At 37.5% G+C, this 21,468-nt stretch overlaps 1 protein-coding gene across 1 annotated transcript in view; it reads left to right on the top strand.

Moving 5' to 3' along the window:
- UTRN (utrophin) overlaps window positions 1-21,468 on the top strand; it is a 705,722-nt gene that overhangs the window by 96,989 nt on the left and 587,265 nt on the right. The gene's annotated exons all lie outside the window — the stretch shown is intronic.

The raw sequence follows: 21,468 nt of genomic DNA on the forward strand, positions 1-21,468 counted from the left end.
ATTGCCTTGCCTCCCCCCTAAAAAAAATTTCGTGCATTCTGAAGGTTTGAGTTTTAGAAGCTAGTAAATATCTAACATCTGATTATGGGAATTGAAAAGCTTGCACTCTTATTTATTTTTTTTGCCCAGTATAACAGAATTCAATAGAATGTAAGTTCTCTGAGAACCAGAGCTCTAGTCTTGTTTTTTTCTCTGTATCCTCTGTATCCCTAGTAGGGGCTTAATAAAAAATGCTTGTACTAAACGGTTTAACAGTTTACTACAGAACATTAGCTTTCCAAGAATAAAAATGGAAAGAAATACAAGAGATTTACCAGTTTTATACAAATCTCAGAGATTAATGGAAATGCCATGGGCTGAAAAGTGTGCATTTTACATAGATGCAAGGAAATTTCAACCATTCTCATTACTCATCTTCCAAACAACCAATAGTACATGATAACAAAATGCATTTACTTTGGCATATTAAGTTTAGAAAGGTACATATGCATAAATTATTATAGCTTTCAGGTTAAATGGGACCTTAAAAGTCATTGAGTCTAATACCTTCATTTTAGAGTAGAGGAAACTGAGACCTAGGGAGAGCAAATGAATGCACAAGGTCAAGCAGGCAGTAAATACCATTGCCAAGATTTTTACCTCAGTTATAGGATCACAGATTTAGGATAGGAAAGGATCTTAAAGATCATCTGCTCCAAGCCTCCTTTTTCACAGTTGGGAAAAGTCCAGCCAGGTTAAATCGCATGCATGGGGATAGTAAGTGATACAGTGGGATTCTGGATCCTCCACTCATTCTACTGAACCACATTGCCTTTTGGAGGGAAAAAAAATGAATAAATGGGCTCTACAGATTTATACTATTTTAAAAGTACCAGCTTTATTTTTTTTCTTAAAGAAAAAAATTGCATCAATCTAATTATGACATTGATGATTCTGTCATTCAACTAACTTGTGACATTCCTCTTTCCTCATTTCCTCCCTGTTTCTACAGTTTATATTTAGGTTATCATTTTCTTCATGCCTTATTGCTTATATCTGGAGAACCACATGGTGATGGTAAACTCAGGGGTCTGGAAGTAATCCTGAGATTAGGAATAATATATATATATATATAAGTTCTCTTTTTTGCAATCACATTCTGGAGCATTCAGTATTCTGATATTCCCTTAGTGTACTTTTTAGTTTAGCTAATATTTATAAAATGGAAACAAGATTTATTTTATTTTGAGAGGCATTAACTCATGGGAATTACTTGACAGTCAATTAATGATGGAAGCAGTATAGTACCTTTAGGGTTCTAAACCTAAAATCTATTTTGATAATGAATAATAGATAATGTAGATAAATGAATGAAAAGTAGATAAATTAAATTTTCACTCATTGAGATCAGAATAAAAATATTTTAATCTGTTGATTTAAATGCTTGAGAAATAAGGCAATTATAATTAAGGAATATATTTGGGCTAATATATTCTAGTTATTAGTTATATTAAACTTGTTGTTCAGTCCTTTTTCAATTGTGTCTGACTCTTTGTGGCCCCATTTGGGGTTTTCTTGGCAAAGATATTGGAGTAATTTGCCATTTCCTTCTCCAGCTCATTTTAGAGATGAGGAAACTGAGGCAAATGGGGTTAAATGACTTCTCTAGGGTCACACAGATATTAAGTATCTGAGGTTGAATTTCAATTCAGGTCTTTCTGACTCCAGGTCCGGTAATTAATCCACTGCACTATCTAGATGTCCTATATTAAAGTATCATATAATTATTATTAGTTATATTAAACTTGATATAGTTTAGTTTAATGAATTAGACTAAACCAGTATCTTTTCTATGTGATATCATAGTGTAGAGGCAAACATGGCTTGAACACCTGTTATTACTAGCTATATGCCTTTTGGCAGTTTGCTTAACCTTGAACAACCTCTCCCTAAAATGATTATAATTATGCCTTGGATCTAATCCTCCAAGGTTCTTCTTAGCATCAAATGAAATTATCAATGTAAAAGAATGTTGAAAATTGTAAAGCCCTATATAAATGTTAGATATTATCTTTAGCTGATTAAATTTCTTTATATTTTAAAAATTGATTGGCAGTTTTATTTGTCCATTTATTATTATTATTTTTTGTTTTAAAATGATTTTTAGATGTTTTCCCACTCTTTAGTATTTCTTTTTGCTATTCTTTTGGAGATATGTAGAAGGCTTATCTTTCCTTGATCTTTTTTTTGGGGGGGGGGCAGGGCAATGAGGGTTTAAGTGACTTGCCCAGGGTCACACAGCTAGTAAACGTCAAGTGTCTGAGGCCGGATTTGAACTCAGGTCCTCCTGACTCCAGGGTCGGTGCTCTATCCACTGCGCCACCTAGCTGCCCCTATTCCATCTTAATAAATTCCTTTGCTAGGGGGCAGCTAGGTGGCGCGGTGGATAGAGCACCGACCCTGGAGTCAGGAGGACCTGAGTTCAAATCCGGCCTCAGACACTTGACGTTTACTAGCTGTGTGACCCTGGGCAAGTCACTTAAACCCTCATTGCCTCACTTAAAAAAAAAAACAAAAACAAGATGGTATAGGGAAAAAAAAAACCACCTCCAGTCACAAAACATTGACTCCCTCAACTTGGCATACTCTTTCACAGATATAGAGCAGGTCACTGGGAGGAGGGGCCACATACATAGAAGAAACTGCTAGTGAAACACAAATGTGAGTGACCAAGGCAACTTTTCATGCCTCTGGTACTGCAGAATTCCAAGAGCTTTTTTGTTATGATTTCCTCATGTTCCTGTGATCTAGTACTGGAGAAGAGTAGGGTCATCATTATCATAGCCTATATATAGTTTGAACTTGACTAAGTAAGTAGAGATGTTTTCTGTGCTTCCCAGAATGGGTCTTGAAATGACTTTTCACACAGAAACAATAGCTACCTCGTGGGTTAAAAGGCCTTTTAACCATTGTCTCCATTTTTGTGTGTGTTCTGTGTACACATGAACCTAGTGTTTGCTTCTCACTTAAGCTTCTGCTTATATTTTTCTAGCAGCCAAGGTCTACAGATTAAATTCTTTCACGGGTCCTTTGATAGGCAATCTTAGAGCATAAATTATGGCCACTCATTGTAGCAGTTTGAATGAGAGCTATTTGGCAAAGTTCTAGGCATTTTAAAATGAGGAGACTTGATTAGGTTCTCTCAATAAATCAACTCCTACATTTGGAAACAAAGGTCTCTCTAAGTTAGTGATTTTTATGGTCAACTAATATCTGTACAAGAGAGGCGGTACATGAGTCAGTGTATCCAAATAAGATGGCATGAAGGATATTCTTTACAGTTTGGCTGGAGATGATTGAGGTTGCCTCAGTCCTCCAAATATGTATGTAGATTGGGGTGGTGGTTTGGCTGTTCCAAAGATAGTGCTTCAGCTTTTCTTTTTACATGAAAGACCTCATCTTTGACTTGTGTTAAGCATGCCCTGAGTTTTCAGGAGCAGCTAGGTGGCACAGTGAATAGAGTACTGAGTTTGGTGTCAAGAAGACAAGTTCAAATTCCACCTTAGACACTTACTAGCTGTGTATGTACTAACTGGGAATGCCACTTAACTTATGTCTGCCTCAGTTTTCTCAACTGTAAAATGGGGATAATAATAACATCTACCTCATGAGTTGTTGTGAGGATCAAATGAGATAATATAGCATTGTACTTGGTACACGGTAGATGTTCAATACTTGTTCCTCCCTTTCCTGTTCAGAGTGGTGATTAGTGTGGAAAGAAAGGTGTTACCTATTTCCCATTTCAGTGTCTTTGTACTAGCTGTCCCCCATACTTTGTATCCATTCCTTCTTAACTTCTAACTCTTAAAATCCTTAATTTCTTTCAAGATTTAGCTCAAATGCTTTCATCTTCATGAAAGCATTTTCTTATTCCTCTTGTTTCAAATGACGTTACCTTGTATCTTTTGTATATAGCTAGATGTAAATTTGTTGCCTCCCCCATAGAACATACACTTCTTGAGCACAGGAACTGCTACACTTAGGTTTATGTATAATCAGTGACTACCAAAATTCCTGCAACATAAAGAGGTGCTTAATAACACTTTGTTGATTGATTTATTTTCTCCTTTTTCTAGATCTACACTTTGAGACTGTAATTGGTTGAGAGGAATGGGGAGCATTTTTTATTTCCTGTGGGAGACAAATTTTATCTATGATTCTATGTGTCCTGGGTCCAGACGGACACTTAAATATAAAGATACGATTGCAGAGACAGAGGGAGCTTTATCAAATGGATGAAAGGAAAAAAAAAACCCATGAGAGGCAATTAAAACTTCATAGGTCTGCAGGACAGTAAGCTATTATAATATGGTCAGGGAACTCTATTGCTAATTGCTTAGCCATAGCTAGGAAGGTGGCCTTGAGCTAGACCTCTAAGAAACTCTCCTCTGCACAGGTGGTCATGAGCTCATACTAAGGAGAAAGGTGCCAAAGTTTGTAGGTGACTTTCATTTCTAATTTAACTCTTAGCTGTCTCAAGCTAGTCTGCAGCTGCTATAGCTCAGTGCTCATCGAAGACCTTCAGTATTTCTTTCTTTCTTTCTTTTTTTTTTTTTGCAGGGCAGTGGGGGTTAAGTGACTTGCCCAAGGTCACACAGCTAGTACGTGTCAAGTGTCTGAGGCCGGATTTGAACTCAGGAACTCCTGAATCAAGGGCCGGTGCTTTATCCACTGCGCCACCTAGCCGCCCCGACCTTCAGTATTTCATGTACTATAATCTATAGTCTTACATCTATGAGCCAATGCAGTAGGCAGCTGCCTTGGTCTGGAACAGGCACTCTAACACAACCTGTAGGAGAAGTAGAAACCACAGTATCTGGCTCCGGTGGACTTCCAGCTTTTTGTGTGTTTGTTTATAATTAGTCAAACTATATTGAATTATAATAAGGTTAATTTGCACCATGTACTACCTGTCATTAATGTTATGTCTTTTCTTCTTCCATCAATTTTTATTTATGTTCTTTATGTAGATAATTGTATAGTTCCTAAACATCTGGCATCTGTTTAGTCTTTTAAATTCAATAGGCAGATTTTTGGATATAGGACAGTGGCAGGGATTCAGCTCTTTATATGTCCTTCTTTGCATTCTCAGGAAACCATTTTATTTGTTATTTATTTAAATAACAAATCTTAATCTTGCAACCTGGACAGGAAAATCTCAATAAAATAGGCTTAGCATATGACATTTGAATAACAGTCAGAGTTTGCAGGGGTGGCTGGTTATCTATTGCTTTAAAAGTGTTTTGTTTTGTTTTTAAAGTTGTATTTATTTCCATGGGCCAGTTAGCATATTCCTTCTGAGTTAGTCCAACCTTCCTGAAAAATAATTATTTACTAGCAGGTTGGCTTCTCTTAGAGCTTATGACTCATTATAACTCCGGAATTACTTTTTATCATGCCGCTTATATTCCACATTGTAAGTAAAACTAATACATGAAAATCTAGACAGGAAAAAAAAGGATAAATTTAAATGTACTTCCTGTGAAGGAATTCACCACATATTTTAGCTAAGTATCATCATATTTGAATCCTTTTAAAGTTAAAAGGGCCAGGAATTCACTTATCCAACAGATATTTATTGAATACTTACCTTGTCTAGCTTGGCATAGTGAATAGTTTTTTTTTTACATAGTGGAGTTTGAAAGAACTGTGTTCAAGTTTTGCCTCATGACACGTATTAGGCTATGTAAACCTGAGCAAGGCATTTAACCTCTTATTTAACCAGACTTTTAGTTATAGAGCAGGTGTGAGTTGGAAAAGGAGTTTCTGTAGTGAGAATTTTTCTATATCAATAAAATCATAGGTCTGATTTAATTATTCTCTTTCCTCCCCAACAACAAAAAATCCCAACAAATCCAAACTTGGGTAGAGAAGACACTTTCATATAATAGTTGTTGCTATTAGCTAAAGTTAGAGTAAGTCAGATGGAGAAATAGGTTTTGGACAGAAGGCATTGAGTTGAATTTTATGTGCTGGCAACACATGTTCAGTCAAATGGATCTGTGATCTTATCACTGTGGATTTTCCTTTCTAAACTTGTTACACTTATTAGCTCATTTTAAGCCTATGGGTTGGGCTCTTTGCCTCAATTTATATTCACATCTATCTTTAATTAACCTCTGGCCTCTTTTTGGTTGAGGCAAAAGTCAGGGTACTAGAAATTTTGGGGTAATAAAACAGTAGACTGTATTTATAGTGCTTGTACATAGACATGTATGGGAAGGAGAAGTTGGGGAAACAGTAGTTTATCTCTGAACTTGAGTAGGTAAGTACTTTGTTGGTGTCAGCCCTGGACTTATGCTTTGGGATGCCTCTAGAGCTCATGGCCCTCCTTGATACCTCCTTTCTTGATTATAGCTCAGTTCTACCATCTCTTTTCTCTTTTCCTGGTTGCCCTTGGTCTTTTGGTCCTTAGCACAACTGTGTCTATAACACTGATCCATCCTTTCGGCTTCAGTCCTTCAGAATCTCTATCTGGTTCTGAGATAGTTCTTCACCTTTATACATATTTCTTAAGGCATGATCTAGTCTCCTACTGTGGTTTTGATCCATTCAGGAATGTGTACAGGTCCTGTTCACATTTGCTTTTGATAGATTGATTCAGTCAAGAAGTTTTTTTCTTTTTTTTTTCTTACCAGGGGTAATTACTTTTAAAAAGGTGGGATGATGAAATGGAGCTCCCCCCACCCCTCTTCTTTTTGTGTGTGTGTGTGGGGGGGAGGGGGCAATTGGTGTTAAGTGACTTGTCCAGGGTCACATAGTAAGTGTTAAGTGTCTGAGGCTGGATTTGAACTCGGGTCCTCCTGAATCCAGGGCCAGTGCTCTATCCACTGCATCACCTAGCTGCCCATCCCTAACCCCCTTTTAACAGTAAATTGTGATTTATCCATGCCTGCCCATCTCAAACAACTCTTTCCCCTATTCTCTCATAAGTTTGCCTCGTCATACACCAATATTGTAAAAGTCCTTCTCTATTTTTTCTTAACATTTAAAGGATAAAAGAAAGGCACTTGGGTTGTCCATTGCTTATCTACCACGTAGCTAGACTATCATACATTTCTTTGATAAATCCTTCACTCTTGTGGTTCTTTGTAGTTTTTTATTTGTTATGTGCTCACTGTTACCATGTTCCTTTACATTTACCTTCTGAGTGATATTATGTTTAACCCTCTGAGACTGACATCTTTCATGACTTGCAACTATAAAATAACAACACAAGTAGAATAGTTTTTTTTTAAAGTTCAAAATAATTTTGGAAATTTGGGTCTGAAATTCTGGAGTAGTTAGTTAAGAAGATCTTTTTTGAAAGATATCTGCATTAAATGATTGTTGAAGCCATAGTAGATGAGATCACTAAGGGAAATATTGGAGAGGGAAAACATAAAGATGAGAAAAGGATCAGGAATTAACTGTGGAGCAGTGTTGACTTTAGCAGTTAGATGGATGATAAATCAAAGTAAGGATGGGAGATTTCTGAGGGAGGGGGACAAGAAGGAAAGTGTAGTGTCACAGAATCCCAGGAATGAGTTTCAAGGTTGAGGAGATGATCCGCAGTGTCAAATGAAATAGAAAGCAAAGGAGAATGAAGACTTTAGTTGGAGGTCTTTGAGAGCAATTTTGGTAGCATGATGGTTTGGTTTGGTTTTTGCAGGGCAATGGGGGTTAAGTGACTTGCCCAGAGTCACACAGCCAGTGTTAAGTGTCTGAGGCTGGATTTGAACTCAGGTCCTCCTGACTTTAGGGCCAGTGCTCTATCCATTGTGCCATCTAGCTGCCCCCAGGATAGCAGGTTTTAAAAAAATTAACACATATTTATTAATTACTATGTACCAAGTGCTATGCTAGGGGTTAGGCATACATAGAAAACACTCCCCAAACCTCTTGATTCAGAGAGCCAATATTATAATGGAGAGATAACACATATACTACAATGTATATAATCTACATACAGAATAGTTTGGAAAATGTTTTATTGATACCTTTTGTTTTTATATAAAAATAATTTCTGAATATATATTATATCCTATTTCCAGTGCCCTTCCCTAATTGACATTCCTTGGTAATAGAGAAAGATAGCAGCAGTAACTTGTATAGTGACTATGTTTTACAGTGTATGAAACATGGTTCCCTAGTAGCTCACTGCTTCTGTACTGAAAGAATCAAGGTGTGTTTTGGCTCTTATGGTTACCCAGAGTTAGCTTCCTTTGGGACATCTTTTCATTTATATTGTAGCCATTGTGTATTTTATTCTGGTTCTACTTATTTCCCTTTGTGTGTTCATATAAATATTGCTATAAGTCTCTGAATTGTTCACATTTATTACTTCATTTTTTTTATTTTTTATTTTTCCCAATTACATGCAAAGATATTTTTTGAGTTCCAAATTTTTCTCCCACTCACCCTTCCCTCCCCATTCCTGAGGCCAGTAAGCAATTTGATATAGGTTATACATTACAAATATTCATTGCTTCTTAATGCATGATAGAATTCTAATACATGCATACCACATTGTAGAGCTATCCCCTAATTAATAGGCATTTGCAATATTTCCAGTTCTTTGCTACCCATGAAAAGTGTTATGAATATTTTGGCTTCTATTTAGATCTATGTTTCTGTCTTGGTCTTCCTTGACATGTGTACCCAGTAATGATGGCTGAAGTGAGGGTTGGAATAACGCCCCCTTCTGGGCGTAACATTTTATGAGCCTGAGGACATAGCCATGTGGCCTTGGCGTCAGGAAGTGATGTTTGCTCATGGGTACTGTCGATCAAAGCTACCAGCTTGGAGCTATGCGTGTGTGGATGGCCCTGTTTCCTGTTGGAGAAGAGGCTTCTGGGAGGAGGAAGGGATGAGGGCTCTCTCTTTTACCCGGGAACTCAGTTTGAGTGGAGCGGAGATGCTGGCTCCCTGAGATAGATAGGTAGACGAAGGAATCTCAGTCTCTTTCTCTCCCCTCACCAAATTCTTATGCTCCTTAATAAATACTTAAAAGTCTAAACTTCTGCTAAAGCTTATAATTTATAGTAACCACTCATTAGATTTTGTAGACAGTTTAGCTAGAATTTTAGCCCTGTACAGATAGCAACTTTATACTGAGTTAAGTTAAGTTAACAGTTAAATCTCTTTTTTCAGATAATTCCAACTTTTTTCTTTTTTCAGAACAGCTGTATCAATTTACAGCTCTACCAGTGATGTCTTAGATACATTTTTCTAGATCAAAGGAAAGCCATAAACTTTTTTACAAGATGATTCTTTTGCTTATCTTGTCCTATTCTCTCATTATTTCCAGGTGTCATTTCAGCCTCCTGAAATGCGAGGCTGCTTAGAGAGTAGATACTTTTAGAATTGCTGGAAAAAAAGGTGGTTCTGAATGTTTCTTCCCCACCTATCCTCTCAGACCTCTTAAAGATAATAGCCTCTTAGTGCAAGAGAGAATCTATGCCAAATTCCAATCATTTCCCCATAATATGTTTTTAGGAATATGATTTATATAATTTTTTAGGTTAATTCATGCCTCAGGGATCCCTGACAAGCAAAGCATTTTCTTCATCAGTGTCATCATCTATTTTTGGTATATACATGAATGTATGGGACTGTACTAGAAAGATTTACAGCATTGTAATATGTACAGAGCGTTCTTACTGTTTAACCTTCTCTTCCATTCATTTTATGTTCTCCAGAAGCAAATGCTCAAATTGTTTTAACAGATACTTCTTATATACCTGATCCTAAAGGTGTCTGTTTTCATAGTAACATTATATAATTTGAAAACACCCTCAAGTTCATGAAAACAGAAGAACCCATGATGATATGTAGATCTACTGAAAGTCTATAGTATTTATTAAGTCATCCATTCTACCACTTGTTGTGAAAAAATTGTTTTTTGCACAGCCTTCCCCTTCTCCCTTACAGTTGAGAAATACGAAATATTTGGGGTAAAAGATATTGCTTTATTATTATTATCATTATATTTGGGGTAAAAGATACTAATTATTATTATTGGTTTTAAATTTGAAAGGTTCTTCTTTTGATGTTTGTTAATATTACTTTTTTTTTTCCAGGAAATGAGTGTTAAGTGACTTGCCCAGGGTCACACAGCTAGTAAATGTAAAGTGTTTGAGGTTGGATTTGAACTCAGGTCCTCCTGAATCCAGGGCCGGTGCTTTATTCACTGTGCCACCTCGCTGCCCCAATATTAATTATTCTAACAAAACAAGTAAACTCCCCCCAGGGTCCATTTGCTTTATATTCTATATAACAAACATGGCTGGCTGGCAAGACAGAACTGTTGTATAAGCCAAGCTTTCCCTAGGCTTCAGAAGCATGTATGTTTTGAATAACAATTGATGATCTCCTAAATTCCTTAAAACTTATAGTTTCAACTACTTTTCTGCACTTATTTACTAGAGCTTTGAAAATAAATCAGCATGAGTTGCCCTTAACCTTTGTCCACCCTCTGGAGGTAGGTAATGTAATCACTAAGAGGTAGGATGGTAAGCCAGTTACATATATGGTAGAAAAATTGTTCAGCCTTTCAAATAATTTATATGTCTGTCCTGTGAAACTTTTAAAATAGTAGTGATTTTTTAAAAGCTGAATTGATTAACAAGTATTTATTAAGCACATGCCATATGCCAAGTACTCTACTAGACTATGGGGATGCAAGTAACAAGAATGGAACAATCTCTGTTTTCAGTGTGTTCTGGACATTCATACTCTTGTGTTTCTTTCCCTGTTAATACAGCTTAATATGGAAAATAATGAGTTGGATTTGTTAGGAAGACCAGAGTTCAAATCCCATCTCTGTCTGATACATCTGGGTGGTTTAGATGATGCAGTGCTGGGTCTGTTGTTCAGGAAGTCCTGAGTTGGAATTCTTCCTCAGAGAGTTACTAGGTCTCTTTGTGACCCTGGGCAAGTCACTTAACTCTACTTCAGTTTTCTCAACTGCAAAATGAAGATAATAACAGCACCTATTTCCCAGAGTTGTTGGGAGGATAAAATAAGATAATATTTGTAAAGTGCTTAGCCTAGTGCCTGACACAGATTACAGTCTGTATAAATACTCCCACCCCCACTCCCACCCCCACCTTTCTCCCTTCCCTAATACAGGTGTGGCCAGGCACAAGTCACTTTGGTTTTCTCTGGCAAAGCCTTTAAAGCTTGTCTATTAAATTATGGATAAGTTGTTATGGGAATTGGTGGAAATTCTCATCCTGAAAGCTTTGACATGCTGAAATGAACTCTTTTAGCATTTGCCTTTTATTTAGAGGAAATGCTATCATTTAAGACTAAGAAAGATTAGGTCCATATTAATTTTCTTCCAATTTTTATTCCATATTTCAATAGTAAATATTCTCATGTAGAATAAGATTTCCTGTACCTGCATCTTAGGGACTGAATAATTTTCTATTCAATTGTGATGGAGGTTGGTCAGTCTGTCTGTCTGTCTGTCTGTCTATCTATCTATCTATTTATCTATTTCTGGTCATTTTTTAAAAATAGCCATTGCATTGTTGATGATAGTTTTTTAAAAATTCAATTCATTTTGAGTAAAGTGGATACACTGCATTTGGTATACAGGTTTTGCAGTTTTCCTATGTGACCTTTCCCCTTTTATCTATCTATCTATCTATCTATTCATTCATTTATTTATCCACATATTTATTTATTTATTCATTCATCTACTTATTTATTTATACATTCATCTATCCATTTATTTATTGCTGGGCAATGGGGGTTAAATGATTTGCTCAAGGTCACACAGCTAGTACGTGTCAAGTGTCTGAGGCCAGATTTGAACTCAGGTCCTCCTGAATCCAAGGCTAGTGCTTTATCCTCTTCACCTGAATCCAAGGCCGGTGCTTTATCCACTTCACCACCTAGCTGCCCCCTCCCCCTTTATTTAAAAAATTTTTCTCTGTGTGTAATTAATAACTGTTGCAACTATTATGTAAAGCAATCTGATTTCATTGCAAAAGAGGGGGAGGTTCTGAGAAATTGGCTATTCAAATTATGTTTTACTAAGCTGAAGTTTAAACATTTAAACCAAACACCTGAACTTTGTTGGGGGAAGTAGGACAAAGCTTTAAAAGAAAACCCATCCCTAGGGGCAGCTAGTTGGTGCACTGGATAAAGCACTGGCCCTGACTTCAGGAGGACCTGAGTTCAAATTCGTCTGAGACATTTGACAATTACTAGCTGTGTGACCCTGGGCAAGTCACTTAACCCTCATTGCCCTGCAAAAAACCAAAAACCAAACAAATTAAAAAAACAAAACCCATCCCCATCCACCCCTATACTTTGAGAGTAAGGAAAAAACAAACCCTAAAGACTATTTGTTCCTGGTGTGTAAATTGATTTCAGCTCTTATCAGCTGTAAAAAATATTTATGTATGCATTGAAATATAATTCTTTATTCTTAATTTTTTTCTTCTAAATAGAATGTATGCTTCCTGAGAGAATTTTTTTTTTTTGGCTTATATCTTGAGTACCTAGCACCATACCTTGAAATAGTAGATATTTAAAATATTTTTTGGACTGAATTGAAATAGGTTTAAAAATTTTTTTTTAGCATTTATTAAGCACCTACTATCTTCAGTCATTGGACTAAAAAGAACTTTATAAATATTATCTCATTTAATTTTTACGACAACCCTGTATCTCTATCATAGAGTCAAGGAAACAGCCAGGCATAGCTTAAGTGACATTCCTATGGTCACACAACTGGTGAGTGTCTGAGGCAGGATTTGAACTCATTCTACTTCTGAGCTTTCTTCATTGTGCCACCTAGTTGTCCCTGTCTTGTACGGCAAAAATAAAGCAAAGAATTAGTCTTGATAGTACCTGTTCCACAGGTCAAATATTTTTTCAGATTTGTTTCAAGTTAATTTATCGTCTATAATTTGGTTACCTCATCTATAAAGTTGAGAGAGTTGGACTAGATGTCCTGTGAGGTACCTTCCAGCTTTTGTTCTGTGATCCCATTGCTATTGAATCATACTTGGCATTCAGTGTACCTTTACCTATGAGGTAATTACCTCTGAGGTAGCTCTAATCCTCACCACAAAATAAATGGAAACATCATTGATATTTTAGACCAAGAAACCAGTGAATTGAAATGATGTAATCCTCACCACAAAATAAATGGACACATTATTGACATTTTAGACCGAGAAACCAGTGAATTGAAATGATGTGTCCATAATGAGTAGGGAATTAACATTTTATCTTCTGAGGGGTTAGAAAAGCTAAGGGGCTTCTTCCCGTCTACTTCCTTTTACCATCTGGCAAATTCAGTGGAAATATCTCACCTCCTATTGATAATTGAACTTTGGTTGCATGGTGTCTGATAAAGGTCCTTCTGTTTTTAAAGTCAATATACCCAACTTTTCTCATAGGGTGTTGTGATTGTTCCTGAGAATTGTTGTAGGCCTTTTTTAAATAATCTTTTTTTTTTTTTTGTAAGGCAATTGGGGTTAAGTGACTTGCCCAGGGTCACACAGCTAGTAAGTGTCAAATGTGTGCGGCCAGATTTGAACTCAGGTCCTCCTGACTCCAGGACCGGTGCTTTATCCACTGTGCCACCAGCTGCCCCAGGCCTCTTTTGAAACAGTGGAAAGAGTGTTGGAAGACATTTATCTTCTTAGACCATCTCTTGCCCATATTCCATTCTTATCACTGATGGAGCCACCAGCCTAGGTTAGGTGCTCTTCAGTTCTTCCCTGCACTGTGGCAAGCTTCTCCTTTTTGGTCTCCATACCTTCAGCCTTATCTCACTTCCGTCCATCTTGCCACCCCATAGGTGCCAAATTGATTTTCCTAAAAGCAGGTCTGAGCATGTCTCCTCCCTGTGCAACAAACTTCAGTGACTCCTAATTGCCTCAAGCATCAAACATAAATTCCTCTGTTTGGCATTCAGAGTGCTTCATAAAACTGGACCCATTCCCACCTTCCCCGTCTTCTCATGTTTTACACCTCTCCCTTTTCTTCTATGTTCTAAGTGTGCCGCCCATCTTGTTGTTCTTCACCTGGGCATTCTACGTCCTGTCCCTTTGCACTGCTTGTCCGTTATGCTTGGAATTCGCGTCCTGCATGCCTGGCTTCCTCCAAGACAGCTCAGTTTTTGTGGAGTCTTTCTAGTTCATTTCCCTTCCATTCCTTTTCCCCAAGCTACCCTGCATTCATTTGGCATAATAAATCCTGTATCTACAGTGAAGTGAGAGACAGTGTGGAAGAGTGGATAGTGTTAAGGTAGAAAAAACTCTACCAACAATGAATTTGACTCAGAAATAAGTTGTTTCAAGGATGAAAACCACAGGAGACATCTCTCCCTTAATGAATGTTTCACACAGGTTTTTGTATAGCCACACAGATGTGAAAAGTGTTATCGGTTTAGAACAATTTATAGCTTGTTGAAAGGGCTAGGAACTGGGTATCTTCAAAGGAAAGGAACATCAAAGAAGGTACAGCTGTCCTTACTTGCTGGAACTATTTCACATTCTTGTTATCAGCTAGGTCTTGCATAGTTAGGACAAAGAGCCTCTGTAAACAAGTGTAAGACAACATTTTGGGTTCCTGGGGACACCTGCTGCTCCCTCCTCAAAGTAAGCTTACTGCTCAGTTCAAAATAGGAGATTTTTACATCTTTATTACATCTTACTGGTTTTCTTTTAGGTTAGAATATGAGGTTCTTGAGGGCAGAGGCTGTATTTTTGCCTTTTTTTAATCACAGCTCTCTGCACAGTGCATGGCACATCATGGTAAGCCATAAATGTTGTTGGTTTTGCTGTGGAGGCCAGCAAGGCCTGTGTTCAAGTCTAGCTCATAATAAACAGATGTTGTTGTTGGCCTTGCTGTTGAAGCCCGCAAGAAAGGTCTTGCTTTGGTCATATCCAGGCCATGTGACCCTGGGCAAATCACTTAACCTTGAACCGTTCTAGTCAGTTCTCTAAGACTGTAAGTTTGCAGAGATCTTTGTTGTTGTAACCTCATCTGTTAGTGTCACATGGGTATTATCTCACCTGGGAATTCCCTATTTGATGAAATTAGAAACCTAGTCGCACCCCGCCCCCCCTCCCCCCCCCCCATATTCCTTCTGTCTCTTTGTTGTTTTCCTATTAGAGCTAAACTCCTCCAGGGTAGGGACTTTCAGTTTTGTTTTTGTATCCCCCAGTGTTAAGTACAGTGCTTTGCACATAGTAAGCCCATAATTATTGTTTGTTGATTGATTGATTTTGGATCAGAGGATCTGGGTTCAAATTCTGACTTTTGCTATTTACTAGCCTTGTGGCCTTGGCCAAGTTACTCAGCTCTTTTGGTCCTCAGTTTCCTTATTTGTAAAATGGGAGAGATGGACTAGGTTACTCTGAAGGTTCCTTCCAGCTCTCAGTTTATTATTTTCTGTTCCTATAATCCTGTCCTTTTTTAGGCTATGCTCTCTTGGGAGTAGACATTCTGCTGCTATGGCCACATCGAGAACTACACAATTTCTTTGGATAGGTTGGGGCCATTTCCCGCCACCCCTCCCCCCGCTCCCATTGGCATGACATTGATCATTTGACCATATTTTATGAGACCAGTTCTGTGAGAATTAGAATCTTTTTGTTTTGGTTTCTGGAAGAAATTACAACCAAGAATTTTAGAGGTGGAAAGAAACATTAAAAATCATTTAGTCAAGTCCCCTCATTTTTACATATGAGGAAACTGAGATATAGATGTTAAATCATTTATTTCAAGGTCATACAACTAGCTAATGACACAATTGGGGCCAGAACTTGGGTCTTTTAACCCCTAGTTTCCCATTTCATCCTATAACAGTGAACTACTCTTCTGCTATTTGACTAATATGTTAGTTCCTTCAGATTATATTGAGTTCAAATAAAATCCATTTAAATGGATAAATATATGTAAGTCACTTGTTTCTGAAAAATTCTATAGTAGTGATAACCCTTGTTGTATTCATCCATAGCGTGAATTTAAATAACTTTTTACTGTTTAGGGTAAATCACTAATAATTAGAGAAATGCAATGTAAAGCAACTCTGAAGTTGTATACCTTATATGTATCAGGTATGGCAGAAGAAAATGACAAATGTTGGAGGGGCTGTGCAAAAACAGGCATAATGATACACAGTAATCTGGAACTCTAAACTGGTTCAGTCATTCTGTTTTGTTTTTGCAGGGCAATGAGGGTTAAGTGACTTGCCCAGGGTCACACAGCTATTAAGTGTCAAGTGTCTGAGGTCAGATTTGAACTCAGATCCTCCTGAATCCAGGGCCAGTGCTTTATCCACCGCGCCACCTAGATGCCCCCAGCTCAGCCATTCTGGAAAGCAGTTTGGAAATATGCCCAGAAAATTACCAAACTCTGTATGCCCTTTGACCCAACTATATCAGTATTAGGCATATGTCCCAAGAGATGAAAGAAAGAAGAAAAGGACCCATATGTGCAGAATATTTATACGTGCTCTTTTTATAGTAGGAAAGAATTGGAAACAAAGGAAGTGCCCACATATTGGGAAATAACAGAAAAAAATTAGGGTATATGAATACAATGGAATACTATAAGAAATGTCAAAATGCAGTTTTAGAGCTAACTGGAAAGCCTCTGAAACATTTTAGAATGAAGTGAGCAAAAAAGGAAAATAGTTTATATGACAGCAATGTTATAAAGAATAACAACTAGGAAATGCTGATCTGAAGAGCTGCATTGATAAATCATAAGTCCAGAGGACTGAGGAAGAAACACAATATCCACCTCCTCCAGAGAAGTGATGAATTTAAAATTCAGAATGAGATATACATTTTTGGGCATACCAGTTATGGGAATTTGATTTGCTTGACTATGCTTATTTGTTATGAGACTTTTGTTTTTATTTTGTATTGTTCAGTTGTGCTGGTGGTGGAGAGAATAGGAAAGAAAGATAATAAATACTTGCAAATGTAAATTATTTTAAAAACATTTGGAGCTAGGTCAGAATGTCTGTATCTCTTAATTTCTCCTTTATTTACTTGGAAACTTTAAATTTTGATTCTCTCTCTCATGTTATCCATTAATTAGCTGCCTGATGAACCAAGTGTGACATCTTGAACTCTTAACTTATTTAAAGATGTAATAATGTTCGAAATAGAATGGAATTACCCAGCTGAATCAGAGACTTAGCAAGTATTCTAGTTTCTTGTCCTTGGCTCTGCAAAATCAACTACTCTCAACTACTTGTATACATTCAAAAGGTTATTTCCTTACATGTTTGATATTTATGAAACATGTTTGGAAAATACAGAAACTGTCACTGAAAATTCCATACAAATGGAATACATTATTTTTATTATTTGAAATGTTCAGCGGATGGTTTCTTGAAGTCCTACTCTGATGTTTTCCCTTGGGGTGTTGGTTTGTAGATTCTGAAGGCCTATGGAATGCTTGCTGAGGTTAAATTTGAACTCAGGACTCTTTAGAATCCTCTAGACTTAGAGTGCTCTATCCATTGTACCATCTGTTGTTGTTGAGTCATTTCAGTCACGGTTGACTCTTCATGACCCCATTTGGGATTTTCTTGGCAAAGATACTGGAGTGGTTTGCCATTTCCTTCTCCAGCTCATTTTTACAGATGAGGAAACTGAGGCAAACAGGGTTAAGCAGCTTGCTCAGGGTCACACAGCTAGTAAGTATCTGAGACCATATTTGAACTTAGGAAGACTCCTCTTCCTGACTCCAGGTCCGGCACTCTTATCTACTACACCACCTAGTTGCCTCTAGCTCAGGCAGATACTACCAAGTTTTAGAGTAACTAGCTTTGAGTATGGGCTCATATTGTCTTCTTTTGAGGACCAACGTAGCTAAATTGGAAGGAGCTCAGCACTAGGTGGTAAGCAGATGAATCTTTAAGTCACAGCAATTGTCAGAGAGTTTATTAAGTCAGAAAGGGTTTTTTTGTTTTGTTTTGGTTTGGTTTTTTGTCTATGGTTGTACAAGTACCTACATCAATAGTATCAGGCTTCCTTCAAAGTACATTGAAAAACAAATATTGGGGCAGCTAGGTGGCGCAGTGGATAAAGCACCGGCCCTGGATTCAGGAGGACCTGAGTTCCAATCCGGCCTCAGACACTTGACACTTACTAGCTGTGTGATCGTGGGCAAGTCACTTAACCCCCATTGCCCTAAAAAAAACAAACAACAACAACAACAAAAAAACTCCAAAACCCCCCAAATATTAACGCATTCAGATCAGAATGTTATAGTTGGTTGTTTAGCATAGTTAGTCTTAGGCTGAATCTCATTATAGACTTTTGGAATGGTGCCGGGGAAAGAATGCTTGTTCTGGAGTCAAAGGACCTGTGTTCAAATCATACCTGTACTTAATACTTCTGTGACTTTGGGCAGCTTATTCTGTTTCTTCATTGGGAGGTTGGACTTCTGACTTCTGAGGTCTAGTTTGAGATCTGTGATCTATCTAGATCTTCTATCAGCACACCTATTATAGTTTACTCTGTATCTGGGAGAGAATGACTTTGATGACCTAGAATCAAATTGTTGGTTTTAAATTGAACATGCTCCTCTGTCTACAGAGTATTTCACAAACCCTCTACAACCCCATAGTTAGTTATTTGCTAAACTTTTCATACTTTTTAGACTGATAGGTTGGTTTGGTCCTGTTATTGTATTAAGCAAGCTCATTCTTTCTGATGACGGGTGGTGCAGTAATGAGAGTGCTGGGCCTGGAGGCAGGAAACCAAATCTTCCTGAGTTCAAATCCTCCCTCAGACACTTAGTAGCTGGGTGCCCCTGGGCAAGTCACTTAACTGGTTTGCCTCAGTTTTCTCATCTGTGAAATGAGCTGGAGAAGGAAATGGCAAACTGCTCCAGTATCTTTGCCAAGAAAATTCCAAATGGGGTCAAGAAGAGCCAGACATGATTGAACAACTAACCAACAAAATTTGGGTAATAATACCTGTCATAGTTCACCTCACTGGTCTTTGTAAAACACTGAATTCCTTAAAGACCAACATAAATATCAGTTATTTTTTAAAAAAAGGAATTTAGATGAATGGTATCAATAATTGTTGCAGAGAAGGAATAAAATTTCCTCTGAGCCTTTAAAATTAGGATTTTTTAATTGAACTTTCATATCATAATTCAAGATATTTTTCCCCCCTTAACTGAGTGCCTCTTAATTTCTCCCACTTGTGCATCACTCCCTGAATTTCATCAAAGGTAAATTTGACCTCTTCCATCTCAATTGCATTATCCTTTTCAGTTTTATATTTTATTGGTGGCAAGTAAAAACTCACTTCATTCTTTACTTTTCCGAGGTTTTGGCGTTAAGTAATGTGCACTGGTTGCATTTAAAATACTTGTTTCTTTGGATTAAGACTGCAGTTGGTAGCAGTTGAACTTGTTTCTACTGTGACCTGCTTGCACTCACAGTTCACATGCTTCTTTAAGTGTTCCTTATGCTAGCACTACCTTCCTTTTGTGGCTCCTCAGTTGCTGAAGTAGAGAGTTCTTTAGTTCAGATTTCATCCCTTTGTGTCTTTGAATCATTTCTTCATTCTGATTAGTCGGAATGCCTCACCTTTAGTTTTCTTCCATGGCTTGGTGCCACCTGGTGACCAGCCTGCTCAAAGGATCGACTTCTACAGGGAACTGCACTGGATCTCTTGATGACTAGAGCTTTGATATGCCTTTCTTTCTTTCTTTTGGGGGGGGGGGCTACCTCTTTTTTTTTTTTTTTAACTTAATATTCATTGGTAATGAAAATGCTGTAGATTAACTTTTGACTTTCTACACGAATAGAGGAAAGTAGTGGCTGAAAAATCATAATAATGGATAATCCTCAAATAATCTCATTTTGTCTCTAGGATATATTACATATGTAGTGGGTAGAACCAAGGGGGACTTCATTTAACATGATATTTAGATCCAGTCCACTTTCCATAGGGTTTTTCTGCACACAGGGCTGTTGCTTCCTGAGATAAGGATTCTAATTGGTGAAAGAAGGAAGGAAACAAGCATTTATAGGGGCAGCTAGGTGGTGCAGTGGATAAAACACCAGCCCTGGATTCAGAAGGATCGGAGTTCAAATCTGACCTCAGACACTTAACAATTACTAGCTGTGTGACCCTAGGCAAGTCACTTAACCCCAATTGCCTCACCAAAAAAAACCCTTAAAAAACAAACAAAAAAAAAACAAACCCAAGCATTTATTAAGAACTTAGTATATGCCAGGAACTATTCTGAGCACTTTACAAATATTTTGTCATTTGATGTGCTATTTTTACCTTCATTTTACAGATGAGAAAACTAAGGCATAGACAAAAGTTAGGTGATCTGCCCAAGATCACATAGCTAATATGTAGTTGAAGCTAGTTTTGAACTTAGGTCTTCACTATGCCACCTCCCTCCCTAGCTGGTTAGAGAATCTTCTGGGAGGTAAGATTTTTATAAACCAGAAACATTACTTCATGAGGCTTGATAAAAGAGAGAGGAAGGTCATGTGAGGCTCTGGTTAGCCAACTAAAACTTTTATGGTATGCATGAACCCAGGATTCCCACCAGATTCCTGCTGATAGTAAAGGAAGATGTCCTTATGATTGCCTACATTGGAAAGGCTTCAGCAGACTCTCATGTCAGCTGTGGACACATGGAAAGGTAGATGAATCCATGAGGACTCAGACAAGAGAAAATTTGCAGCTCTGATTCAAGGCTGCCTGCACTGAAGCCTAAATCTGTATTCTGCGTTTATTCATGTATTGAAGTACAAGAGCCTGTAGGACATTCAGCTAATTTTTGTATAGGGCTGAGAATATTCTGTAATTATAGCCTGTTATCCACTTTGCAATTTAGTCTTCAGTCAATTTTGTGCTATTTGATTTGTGGTTCTTAACTTGGTCTGTTAGGGGAACTGCTACTGGACACTTAAATATGAGCTCATCTTCAGAGGTTCCAGGTATGTTTCAGGATAGGGACTTGAGTCAAATATGGACTTATGATTAGCCCAAATATCCCCCATTAACCCAAGTAAAGTAAAATTCCGGAGTTGGTATGGGATATATTTTATGTATTATGCAAAAGATATCATTTTACCTTTGCATTTGCTATATTAAAACAGTTTTTCTTTTCTTTCATATATAGTGTGCATGCTTTTTTCTGGGGGGAGTGGAGGAAGGATATATAAATACTTGGGGTGGTAGGGCATGCCATACAGAAGGCCCTACTTAATAATTTAGTCTGAAATGTAATGCCTCAGTGACATCTGCTTCAGTTAATAAAACGTTTTAATTAGTTAAATGGTTTTTAATGCAGTGTTCTCCAATGTATCCTGGTCTCAGGATACGGTTAGATTTGAAGTCCATTGAGGGAACTCATTAAACAGTTGTCTAGGAGGTTGAAGGGCATCCTTTACTTCTAGAATGAGGGGAAATGAAG

The sequence above is a fragment of the Dromiciops gliroides genome, chromosome 4 (assembly GCF_019393635.1).
Source record: "Dromiciops gliroides isolate mDroGli1 chromosome 4, mDroGli1.pri, whole genome shotgun sequence".
NCBI lineage: Eukaryota > Metazoa > Chordata > Mammalia > Microbiotheria > Microbiotheriidae > Dromiciops > Dromiciops gliroides.